Consider the following 13668-nt stretch of genomic DNA (forward strand, 5'->3'; position numbering starts at 1 on the left):
CTGTTTACTACCATGTCTCCAAAGAATCAAGGAAGAAGCTTTAGTCAATAGCAAAATTTGGGGTATTTGTGGGTTACAAAAAAACTCCCCACAACTAACATGTGTACTTGCCATCATTCATAATGATAGTTATGTGAAGGGATGTAAATTTTAATGAGGAGAATACTATGTGGTGCTCTCTTGAGAGGGAGCTTAAGATGCCACCAAAAGATGAGATTTTAGCTCAAAAAGGGGAACCTAAAGAACTTATAGAGCAACCACAAATTGTGGAGCAGAGAGTGGAGACTTTCACTAAAGAAAAACCTCCAGAGAAGGAAGAAAAAGAACTAAGGAAGTTGATAGACTTGTGCAAGATGCGAGGGAGAATCTGGGATATCCTTCAAAATGCATAAGCAAAGGAGGTCACCTGAGAGGTACACTGGTGACATGGCTCTTATGACTGAGCTTATAGAGATTGAGCCATCCTATTTTGAAGAAGAAATAGAGAAACTTGTATGTGTTGATGCAATGGTGGAGGAATATGAATCGATTACAAAGAACCATGTTTGGAAAAAGATCCCAAGAACAACATATAAATCAATAGTGGGTCTGAGATGGATCTTCAAGGTGAAGCAAGCAAGAAATAGAAGAATAGGGAAGTATAAGGCCAGATTTGTGGCCAAGGGGTACTCTGAAGTTGAGGGAATTGACTATAAGGAGGCATTTTCTTTGGTAGTAAGGTACTCATCCATTAGATCAATTCTTTGTCTTGCTACACAGATGGGGTGGAATATCCCCCAGATGGGTGTAAAAACAACATTTCTGAATGGGGTTATTAAGGAGGAGGTGTACATAGATTAACAAAAAGGTTTTGAGACATTTGATCAAGGGTATCATGTGTGAAAACTCAAGTGAGCATTGTATGATCTCAAGAAAGCACCTCAGGCTTGGTACAACAAGATCAATAGTTATTTCACCGATTTGGGCTTTACCATAAGTGAACCAGATGTAAACCTCATCACGTATAGATAGAAGGTAAATTTATTATTATTGTCCTATATGTTGATAATTTTATTTTAACTAGTGATGAGACGTTGATCATATCTTGCAAGGAGGACCTTGTAAGGGAATTTTGAATGAAGGACATGGGTCTCATGCACTACTTTCATGGGTTGGAAGTATGACAAGGTGATGGGTAATTATTTGTCTCTCAAGGCAAGTATGAAAATGAGATACTGCACAGATTATGGCTGGAGAGTTGTAAACCCATGGAAACATCTCTAACAAATAACTAGAGGAAGGAGGATGCCACTTCAGGTGAAGTGGATGCTACCATTTATCAACAGCTAGTGGGTCCACTCATGTATCTTGTGAACACACGACCAGATATGTGATGTGCAGTCAATGCGCTAAGACACGCTATGGTTAGGTCAAACAAACTATTTTGGAAGGAAACTAAGCATGTTTTACGGTACCTCACAGGTACTACCTAGTTTCGGCTATGGTATAGACGAGCAGAGGGAGTGAAGTTGTGCAGCTTCACAGATGCAGTTTGGGCACGAAGTCCATTAGAATGAAAGAGTACATCACGTGTAATTTTTAGTGTTGGGTTTGTAGTTGTTTCTTGGTACGAAAAGAAGCAAAGATCTATGGTGGTCAGCTAGATAGAAGCATAATACATGGCTGCAAGTCAAGAAACATGTGAGGCAATATGGATGAGAAAGATAGTTGTTGGACTATTTGGTCAGATGATGGATCCAATTGTGATAATCAAAGTTGCATCAATCTCTCTGAGAATCTTATATTTCATGATCAATCCAAGCATATAGATATCCAATATCACCATTTACGAGACTGTGTCTAGAGGCAGATGATGTTGCTACACTTCATTCTGATAGAGGAGTATGATGTTAACATTTTGAGAAAATATTTGTCAAGAGGGAAGTTCGAATTCCTTAGGTGGAAGATAGGGGTGGTTGGTAATCCCTTTCTTGCAGAGAGGGAGTCTTAAAAAATGTAGAAAGAAATTTGATTTTTGCTTGATTAAATTAAGAAAAAATGAATTTCCACATCAACAGACAGCTTGGACGCAGTTAACTTGTGTTACATGGCTTGTGTCACCTGGTTTACATAGTAAATTCGAGTTAAAGTAGTTATAGTTCAATTAAGCATGTATGATTGTTAATTTGTAGCAATCAAAGTCAGTTATCTCAAGTTATTTTTAGTTAAACTAGTTCCAACTTCTTAAGGAACTAGTGGAAGGCCAATTGTGAAGTGGGACACCAGTCAAACTCAGTGATCATCCAGTTAACTAATAAATCAACCCAAAATAGCTAATGCATGGAGAATTCGAGTTCCCCAGCTGTGGTGGAGATTCCAAGGTAGTGTAACATCAACTGTAGACTAGCCTTGAGTGTACAGGTGTTGCATACAGTCAGATGATCAACCTTGGGAATTTCACAATCCATTTTGTAAAAATTCCTAAATAATAGGGTCCTAATTTCTCAAGGAATTGCACAAGTAAATATGGGCTCAAGAAGAGGTATAAATTTACTAAGTCTGTCTTAGAGGTTCTCAATGAGCAGAGAGACAGGTTATTCACTTGTAGGTTGTGCTCAGTTGAGAAGATAAATTGTGATACATTTCTATTGATGATATTAGTGCAAATAGACATTGGGGTTTTTAGCATATTGTTTTCCGTAGGAAAAATTTTGTGTGCATGTGTGTTATTTCTTATTGCATGAATGAAATTTTGGTTCTAAATTGTGAATTAACTTCCGGAGAGTAGTAGAGTAGGCTTGTGTCGTATGATTTTGATTAAAACTTCATGAGTAGTTGCAACTCTACACCATAATTTCTACAAGGATGGTTGAGGCAAATTACAAAATATTTCTTAGTAGACAATATGCCTACTTCAAAATATCTATGAAAAATTTTGCGAGAAGAAGACGTTGAGGATAAAATACTGGATTTTTGAAGAATTAGTCACAAAATTCACAAGGGCGGTAATTTTGTTTGCAGGTGTGGAGGTAGATGGATTAAATGTAATTTTGGCTGCATGTGTGTAGGTAGACAAGTCACAGTTCTTTGATTTTTTTTCGATGATGTGTTACTATTTGGTAGATTGACCTCTTTTGATCGATCTTTGGACTCCTTATGAATAATATTAAATCTCATATGATTTATTCTTACCTAGATGATGCATTGGTACTAGAGATTTATCGTATTTTTGGTGTTATCTCCATTAGATTGGATGCAGATTTTAAATATCTTAGATTTATGCTCCAACCTAATTGTTATGGAATTAAGGATTGGAGCTGAATTATAGAGAAAATCCACTGTATACTTTTATCATGGGCACACAAGAGGCTCTCCCTAGGAGGCAAGTTGACTCTAGTTTGAGCAGTTCTTCAGAGCATCTCTGTATATTGGCTTTATATTTTTGCTCTGCCTAAGAATATTAGTAAATGTATCTTTTCGGATTCATCCTGGCATGGGACAATTTGTGTCATAAAGGATAGAGTGGGCTTGGTTGTTGTTTACTCTGTATGGAGGTGATGGATGACCAGAATCATCTATTTCTTTGATTCACCAGAGTAAAATCAATTTGGAATGGTGTATTTAGTATATTCCATTTACAGGCATATTAGAACTACTCTTTTGTGGTTTATTGTATTTGGCACTAGATTGCTGAATATAAAACATTTGGACCACTTCCAATATACATTAGGGGTTCAACCCAAAGAATGCATTACTGTCCCAAGCTCCTTTGTTGTGATACATCCACCTCCATCCTTGTCAAAAAAGCTAAAGGCCTCCCTAAACTTAGACGTAACCTCCATCCCATATTCCTTTAGTAGATAAAACCCTTCTCTCATTTTCTGACCATGCCAATCTACCCTCCATTCCATATTCTCTCATGAGCCCTGTGTAAACCACCATTTCATTCAAGGATGGTGATTTTGATGCCTACTCTAACCATATTTGTTATATACTTTCCCCCTTTTCTTGCTTATGGTTTCTTGAGTTGGCCTCAACTAAATATTCCCTACTCTCCTTAAATTATTTGAAAGCTATCCTTTGGCTACTAACCCCATTTTACCAGAGATCCTTGACATGTCCCTTGAAATTTTTATTCGGCCCCATGAACTAGTTTATGCCAGTGAGTCAAAAGCTTTAGATTTCTTTTCCACATATTCATTCATGACCAAACACTATACCACTAGTTCTAAGAATCTTGTGGTTACTATCACCACAATAAATGTATATTGTATTTTAGAGGAGATAAGAATTGTATATTTCCCTTTGGGACACTCCGAAAATATTTTGATGCACCCTATTTGTCTAACACTCTAGTATACTTTATGACCTTAATTCCCATTCCATGTTCATCCATGTGGATGCACTTTATGATGTTTTAGGACAACCTAATGTCCTTGTCAACTCCCTCTCATCTTCCTTGTCATGTTTTCTAGGACTTGTGTATCCAACAAGAAATTTGGGAGATGAATGACATCAAGGTAGAAAATCAAGTGGTTTTCAAGTCATTTATTTAGGGTTCCAACTAGCATAGTCCGACCATATGATTCACCCAATCCCTAAATTGGGGTTTAGTGCTATTTCAATTCATTATTAGATGATCATGTTGGGCCATAATTCCAGGTTAAATGTTATGACTCTTCATAGGATATTATTGGAGATACTTTAGGAGACACCTCTTTGGCTAAAGGGTCAAGGAAGGATTTTGAATTCAATATCAAACCATCAACCATATCCTCCACATATCAAACCAGCAATCAAGAAGACAACTGAGATGAAGCATGGGAATCCTCTCTCGCCCACGTTGTTCAGGATATATATCAATCTATGAATGCCTCTACACTCCACCAACTATGCATCAATAAAAATTTTGTTTCCCCCATTGTCCACCAAGATGGATACACATTGTCCCAACATTGTCCCTCTGATTGCCAAAATTGTAAAATTGGGATTTTCCATGTCAAAATTTTAATTCAAGACTGACCATGCATTGGAAGGCCATTAAGACAATATTAGGACATAAAAATTGAATAATTGACACAATACCAAATACAATACATACATTGAGTTTTGTCTCACAAGGTATCTAGATGCTAACTGAGCAAGTTCACACAAAGAAAGAAAGGTAATGCCATGATACATTGTTCAATTTGTAATCAAGAGCATTATCTTGGATAAGTGAGAAGTAACATTTAGTTTCTTTCTCATATAGAAAGGAAAAATTATGAATCAATGTCAAATGCCTTTTGTGAAGCAATGTTGTTGTAAAGGGTGTTAGAAAGCTTGCATTGTAGGCAAGGCCCTCACACCATACTATATTGTGTTAACCAAAGCATGTTAACCATGTCCAATGATCTCAAATTTCATGAGCATGTTCAATGAGTGACCATAAATCAGGGGTGTCAGAGTGGCTAATAATCATAGCTTATAGTGGATGATTGCATCGCGCATAACATTTGTGGTCCAAGTCATTTGTTTGGTGCCCAATATTGGTGAATCATTGTATTACATCATGGTAGCATATCTTGCCTTTTTTAAAGCAAAAATATATTGAAAATAAATTAAGCTATGTCTCATGAAAATGTTCAATATTGTTGTGTTGTGATTGGTTTACATATTATATGTATCATATATCTATAATCACCTATTTCAAGCCTACCTTAAGAAATAAAAGAAGAGGTTCAGGGCATTTTCATAATAAGGACTCCCACCAACTCCTCTCCTCGTAGCAATCTTTCAAACGTTAGCCCATAAATCGAACAGATGCCCTTGTTTCTCCAATTTGGAAACCCTTGGATGGATATGACAGTGAACTCCTCCCAACCACTTCTTTAACCATATATTGAATGCCTTTGATTGGTATGTGTAAATGATTTTGATTTATTTTGGAGAGGTGTGAAATCTAATTTTGCATTGACGTAATATAAACACCAAACTTAACCTGTGGTAGCCAAAATCTCAGCCTTACAACTCTCTCATCCAATATTAAATACTTCACTAATTAGTCAAGGGGTAATCTCCTTAACAATATATTAAATATTAGAAGCATTCATATTAATTTCAAAAATAAGAATATTATTTAATATTAAGTTATAATGCAAGTAGCTGCCAAGTTGACTTATCAGACCCCCTTGTTTGTGAGACGAGGGATGCCCTCCATTCAATGCTTTAACTATTTAATCTTTGGATGTGTTCATACCTTAATTTCCATTGGATCGAATCCTGTGACCTTTAAAGAGGAAACACTTTAACACAAATCGAACATGTAAACACAAACTTAATTTGTATATGTATCAAAGTTACTTTGAGAGTTGCATGGAACGCTTAATTTTGTATAGAAGCAAGGGGAAACTTCGAGGGTTTATCACAACAAACATGTATGGTCAATTATGATTATCATAGGTACATTAGTTTGGTTTTCCCAATCCAGAACTTGCACACTTTGTTACTACTGTTAAAGGCATGTCATGATGGTTTACTGGTGTAACGTCATGTACATTTAGTTGTGTCTATTAAAGGCATGTTAGTTCAATGACAAAACCAATGGTTTGTGAACTTGGTCAGCTTAGTGAGCTATGTGTTAATCATCTCAATGAAAAACATATAAGGTAAATTACTTAGCCATTGACATGCACATTCCATTGTCACTATTAGCGACATGTTAGGTTGGATATTAATATGTATTTTTTATTAACATTATCTAGGAGATTAACCGAATCAAAATGCATGTTTGACTACAATTGTGGGAGATATGTTAGATAGGTCAACCCCATCAACAACATTTATGTTCAATTGTACATGTTAGAGGCATGACACAATGCTCAATTGATTAGTAACATGTACATTTTGGTTATCACTATTAAAGTTGTGTTAGGTTGGTTAACTTGTTCAACGACTTATATGTTTGGTTATAATTATTAAAGCCTCACTTGATTGTTTAATGCAGTAAATGGAGTGCAAGTCTAGTTACCATTGTCGAAGGCATGTTTTGTTGGTTAAATTAGTTAACATCATATACATTCAACAATGATTGTTAGAGCTATCCAAGGCTATTAAACCCATTTAATGTAGTGCATAACATCGATGGGGGGTTGCTTATTGCATTATGTGTGAGTATAGTGTGTTATTTTTTTTTGTAAGTCAAAGATTTTTCATTAATCAAAAATAATGTACAATGGCATCAAAATGCATGGCTTATAATTATTTATATATTTAATGTAATATGCCTTTCATTAAGAAGAGGAAACAGACTTTGGGGGATAGGGAAAATGGTGTTGTCTAGGGGAAACGTCGATCTCATCTTCACTCTCCCTTCCCTATCATTAGCATCCCTCTCCTTTTTTTCTTTATCCACCAACACTAATAATAGACTTTCTGTTAAGAAGTAGCATTGGATGACTCAGGACGAGGGTTAGAGCTCATATGTTTATCTTGGATTTCTCCTTGGGGTTTATGAGCTTACGTATCTTGCTTTAAATTCTTCTTAAACGTCCCAACAATATCCTTTCCCATCTCTTGTTCATGAAACTTCAGCTTGCGAGAATAATATTCATCCTAAATTTCCTTTGAAGATTCATGTATCCATTTTTCACCGAGGCCTATTCCTGGGGGGAGATTGGGAGGATCTACATTTGTCAACAGACCTTTTTATTATTGTCCCATGCCAACCGAAACTTTATAGCCCATGTTTGTAGCCAAGATATACCCTCTTCCATATGTAAACCATTTATCAGATTGATAAAAAGAGAAGAGTGAGCTCTTCCATGAGCTTTTATTTGAAGATGAGAATGACAATGAAATGTTCATTTGTAACTGTGAACCTAAACAAGCTTAGAGACCCGTCCACCTCACTAGCTTAAAATCTAGACTCAAACCATGGCAGAATGTGACATTTTGAAGTGTGTCACTCTAGTCCCTTTAACAAGGAGTGACATGACACCTTTTGTGAAAGAGCAACAAGAGACTATTGCCTCTTGCCCCTTTGAAAGTGGTGAAACTTTTTAGAAAAACAGTAAATGTCTAAAAACATCATGGAAAAAGGTTTCCAAAAATTTAAGAATGATTCCATTTTATTGAATCACTACTACTAGAAACTATCGCCTCTTCCCCCTTTGAAAAAGGTGAAACCATCTAGAAAAAAAAATATATCTGAAAACATTGTGAAAAAAAGTTTCCAAAGCATTTAAAAATGATTCCATTCCATTGAATCACTACTACATGAATTCATCTTAAAATTTCATTTTATTTATTAAATTTATAATAATCAAAATTCCCCGTGGAAGACATTGAGAGGCATTGGAAGATATATATATTTTTTTTCATAAGAGCTTGTTAAAACATACCATGGCAATTTAATAACTTTATTTAAGACATTTTGTCTCCCGCGTACCAGTCACCAAATAAAAGTTCAAGGTGGGTGATGCCATTTTTGTTCAAACCCTCAAGGATCACCCTCAAGGAGCTTTGAAGAATGGAAGAAGAACAATGGGAAACACAATTTTTTTCATAACTTGGTTTTTTGAATTCTGGAGAAGGTTTCAGCAATTTTGTTCAAACCATGAATTTTTGAATTCTAGAGGAGGTTTCAGCAATGGACACCAACGTTTTGCTACGAGTATCCTATTTTTTCCTTTCAGTTTGATAGAGGCAAGGGATTGTTGGGGTTTTGTGCAGGGAACGGGACACCTAACTGGAACTTGTGCAGCTCCTTGATTTCGCTATGGTACCCTAGACCCACATAAGGTTCAAACAGGGCTTTTCCTTTCCACCATCACCCAAAAAATGTCCCCCTCTCTCTATAGGTTGTTGCCTTCTCCTCCAAGGTAGTGAAAGAGGTTGATAGACCTATTCCAGAAATTCTGGACTCGAGTATCTAATGAAGAAGCTTCAGTTGTTGGACATCCCCTTCGGAATCATACATTTTCCCTAGCACAGGCAACAAAAACTCCTCTGAGGCTACTGCAGCAAAGGCCATTGATAAATATGGGGAAGAGGGAAAAAAAATTCATGGAGCCCGTCGACCTGCCAAGCCTTGGGAAAGAACTTTTGACTGTATCCATTTCTCGCAGTCGTAAGTCTCTATTTGACTCTAGTTCTATTATCAAATTTCTGTCTTTGGAAGATTTGATGGTTATTGAAACCGGAGTAAATTAAACGAAAGGAAAAACCATAGTAAATTAAATTCATAACTTTTGAATCCATCAAATAAAATATACTTCTTTGACTAAGACTAATTCTATCCTAGATTTAACTAATGGAATGCAAATTTGGTAGCTATAAAAAATAACGTGCAACATGCACCGAGCATGGGTACTAGAAATTACTAATTAGAGTATATAAAGGTTTTTTTAAACCCAAGATGTAAAAATCATATAAAAAGTGATGGCTCTAGGCTAAACCCACGTGTGTGTCCCGATTGCCTCAATGAGTTGATATGAGAAGGAATGTTGAGATGCATTTGGCTTAGACACCAATAACAATCATACCTATTTAAATGAGATTTTAGAACATTGTGTTTCAGATTTCAAGATCCTTGAAATGATCTTTATTTGTCATGAACCCCCTTTCCTTTGATACCAGAATTTCAGAGACACACAAAGGTTGATCCTTTACCTTTAATAAACATCTACCCAATGGAAAACCATGAACACTATTTTTCAAACCCTCTTGATTGATGTCCAAGGGCCGAGGATACTTCACCTTTTGTAGCCTTTTATACTTCTCTGTGAGACAAACAAAGCCCTAATATAAGGCCGAAGGCATGTCAATGAGGTCAAGAATAATAAATTATGTATATGAGCTTAGATGCTAGGAACTTTAGAGCTTCAGATATGATTTTATATAAACCTGCAACAGAGAAGGAATTTTGAGTGAGGCACTATCTCCAAACCAAATTCAATTCAAGGGTAGATTCATAATAGAAGATTTGACCCTAAAGCATCCAAAGCTTCCTGGCTATAGTCATGGAAAAGGGCCTTAGATATAGATCATTTGACCAACAATTTGACAGAGAGCTCTATCCTAGAGATGCTTGATTGATGAGGCCTTGATCTCATTTCCTTTGTAAGATCTCCAACCTAGAATTTTGCAGTAGGAGTTTCAGTGCTTCACGATGACTGATCTATGAAGAGGAAGGAGTTCAGTGTTGTCAGAAAACTTCTTGCGATTTCTTTCTTCCTTGCTTGGGCTTGCCCTCACCTTAACTTTGATACCATTCTAGCGAGGCAAGCTAAACATGACAACAATAGAGGTAAGAAGTTGTACATTCCGATGTTGTCTGTCTTTTAGGTTCTAGAACATCATATTTTTTATTGCCAATTTCTGCTAAATTTAAAATTGACATACTAATTTGAGAAGAGGGTTTGCAATGCTAATAACCTCTTCTTCAGTACATGTTGGCACACTCACGTCTTGTTAAAGGACCAACTATTTATTGTGCAAAATTCGAAGCAGACAACAACATACAACATGTTTTCTAAGAATCAAAACAACTTCTAGAAGTGTTATGACATTAATCCAACGCTATGTTTATAAACCGGTTCATACTAATGGACACAAGATGTGTAAAATGTATTCTTTAACAAAACTTTTCTCTGTTGGCTGGTTTAAAGCTTACAACCTTACTCCTATCTTAAAGAAAGGGTACTTGCTTCCCTTTCACTTCATAGGTATATGAAAACCCATTTTTGTAAGCACCCATAACCATGAATATTATACCAACTCCCTATGGTTAGTGCATCAATAATGTAAGTGTTACACTCATCCATGTGGCAGTCATAAGGAATTTACGTAAGGTTTTACTAACATTGGCATCCTAGACCATTAAGATCTATCCATGGCCTCAAAATGATGTATTTCCTTTACTCAATAGAACACTCATCATTTCTCTCCCCCAATCATCAAATTTTTTCTCTTCATTCTAAATGAGAAATCAATCAACAAGTCACCATTTTAAATGTTAGATCAGAATATGTTTAGATTCTCTCTTGTGCTTACACTCTAGTATTCTCGGAGCTTCAGAATTGTGAATCTTAAACACAATCTCATGATGTGAATTCAGGGAGGCATAATTCACCCTTGCTTTGCATCAAATTAGCCCCCTAGCATTCCCTTTAGCTTTACATGCCTCAATGCAAGGCATGCCAAGTCTGTACCTGCTCAGTTAAATTAATAAGTTGAGGGGTGTCATATATACCCAACGTTGCCTGCCTGTTCTTCCTCTTCCTATGTCGCAGTGTATGAACAGTCAACCAAACTGGTGAGGATCCCCATTAATAATAACATCTATGTTGGCATCTGAATCTGAATGACGTGTTTCCCTTAATTATATGTTTTTGTTTTTTAACCAAAAAGGCTAACAGAGATAGAGACCCTCAAATTTGTCTACTTCTGGCCCCTATGCCCATTTTCATCTAGGTTTTTACTATGCTAGTGTCCCTTTCTTTCTCAAAACTGCATGAAATCAGTTGATCTGTCCATTTCGTAATGCCTTTGGTAAAGTTTTCTATCAAATGCTCTGAAGTATATATGAGATCTAAGGGTTTTTTTGGTTGTTGCTGACTTCATATATTTTTGCTAACCATGATATGGGTTTGATGTAGAGGATTATAATTGAGTAAGGGTTGGATTGCTCGATATCTGTTTAGGAGGAGGAGAAGGAGAAAAGTGGTGTTAGGGTTGAGAGCTAAAGATGCCTGTGAAAAGAGGAGGTGTGGAATGGAGGGTGGCAGCGCTACCAGCGTGGTAGAAATGGAGGATGGGGAGGTCAGGGTTTTTATCATCGAATAGCTATGGTGGGCTTCCTTGTTATCTTTGTGGTCATGCTGGTTTTTCTGGCAGCTAGGTTTTGTCACTCCGCATCTACATCTACACCTGGTAAGCTTCTTCCTTCCCTCCTCCCTCACTGGTAAGATTCTTCCTGCCCTCCTCCCTCACTAGTAAGATTCTTCCTGCCCTCCTCCCTCGTCAGGTTGCTTCTGTCTCTTTTTTTGGGGTGGGTCAATGTTTAATTTATCTTTATTGGCAAGAATGCTTTTTCCTAATCTGGTAGTATTACAATGAAGTGTAGACTTCTTACAAAATTCAAGTAAGATCTCCATTACAATGAAGTGTAGTTGTCTTATACTATTTTAGAAAGATCCCTTTCATTGAGAACCCACTGAACAATGTATTTATGTGATTTGACCCTTGGCGGGGAATTATCATCACTCCCAGTTAACCACTGAACGAAGACCCCATGGATCTGCTTCGAAATTTGATTTTCCTTCACCACCGCCAGTTAACCATTACCAAAACCCTATGGGACTACTTTGGAATTTGATTTTCCTTTTAGATTTTTTGCAGGATCTAAAGGCGCAGATGTTATCAAACTTACTTTCCTCACTTATTGTCAAAGGTTTAGCACCTCTACCATTTTTCCAGACATGTTGTCTGTTTCCTTTATAGGGTTCCTTTCATTTGATCTGTGTGAAGTTGTGAACTCCATCTCTGCATTAACATGGTACAATACCTACCAGGAGAAAGATTCAAAGTTTGTACCTCTCTCATGCAAGAGCAAAGGTTTTACCAACTGTCCCTAGGGTAATTTCCCTTTCCAAAGATAATGAAACCATTCATCCCAATAGCAAGAAATAACAATGCTCTTTCCATTTTTTAACAAAAGTAAATGCATATGACTGGTAAATTCGCTGGGCAACTATTCGGTGAATTCGTTGGGCACTCCTCATTCTGAGGAGGATGGTACTAAGTGTACACTGGATTCTACATAAGCTAGATGGGTATTATAAAAATATATTTGTTAAGAGTTCAGTTCAACATCATACTCATGGGAATTGAATCTTGTGAGAATTGAATCTGGGTGGGAAGGGTAACAATCATTCTTCTCGTCCACTCATTATCCAAGCCAGACGCACTTTCCATCCATAAAGCTAAATCCACTTCTCATCTGTCAAGCTAAAACCAGTTTTGATCCACCCAACCTAGACTAATTTACAACGAAAATCTTGTTCGCCAGCTACTTTCTTCTATACATATCATTTTTACACTGTTCCCATAGTGTTAAGAGCACATTGGCCAAAACAAATTATAGATATTATACACACCATTTTATTATTGATGTGTAATGAAATCTCGATCTTAGTATATGCACGATAGCAAAGCAACCCCCTTTTTAGTGTTTTAGTATTTTTATAGATATTCTTGTCCATCAAGTCTTTCTACCTAACATTTTATGTGTTTTTTGTCATTTAAAACAGCAGGGCACAACTTCTTAGGTGATGGATCTATAAGAATGGTATTCTCTTTCCACATCTTGAAAACGAATTCTATTTTTCTATGGCCATTTTGTTCTTTTTCAGTATTTGGGCAATGCACTTGCACTTACGTTAGTCTAATCCCAGAAAATAAAGTGTCCCTAAACTGAAATTTAATCGACCTGAGTGGATTGAAATAGAGAGGAATTATTGAGGATACTGGAGCTCTGTCATATGTTTAAAATCACTCTTATCTATTTATCTATGGGATTCACAGGAATAGGCAGATGATTGTTGAAAGCAGAGTTTAACAGAGAGAATTGACTCTCTCTTCCCAAAGGAGGCAAATATAAGAAACCTACTGCATTTGGATATCTTAAATTTGATTTCTACCCTATTG

At 36.5% G+C, this 13668-nt stretch overlaps 1 pseudogene; it reads left to right on the plus strand.

The window, feature by feature from the left end:
* LOC149213156 (polygalacturonate 4-alpha-galacturonosyltransferase-like) overlaps positions 1-13668 on the plus strand; it is a 139789-nt pseudogene that overhangs the window by 21046 nt on the left and 105075 nt on the right.

The sequence above is a fragment of the Pinus tabuliformis genome, chromosome 1_1 (genome assembly GCF_031772625.1).
Source record: "Pinus tabuliformis cultivar Carrire ecotype Pingquan chromosome 1_1, CPIR1, whole genome shotgun sequence".
In the NCBI taxonomy this organism is placed as follows: Eukaryota; Viridiplantae; Streptophyta; class Pinopsida; order Pinales; family Pinaceae; genus Pinus; species Pinus tabuliformis.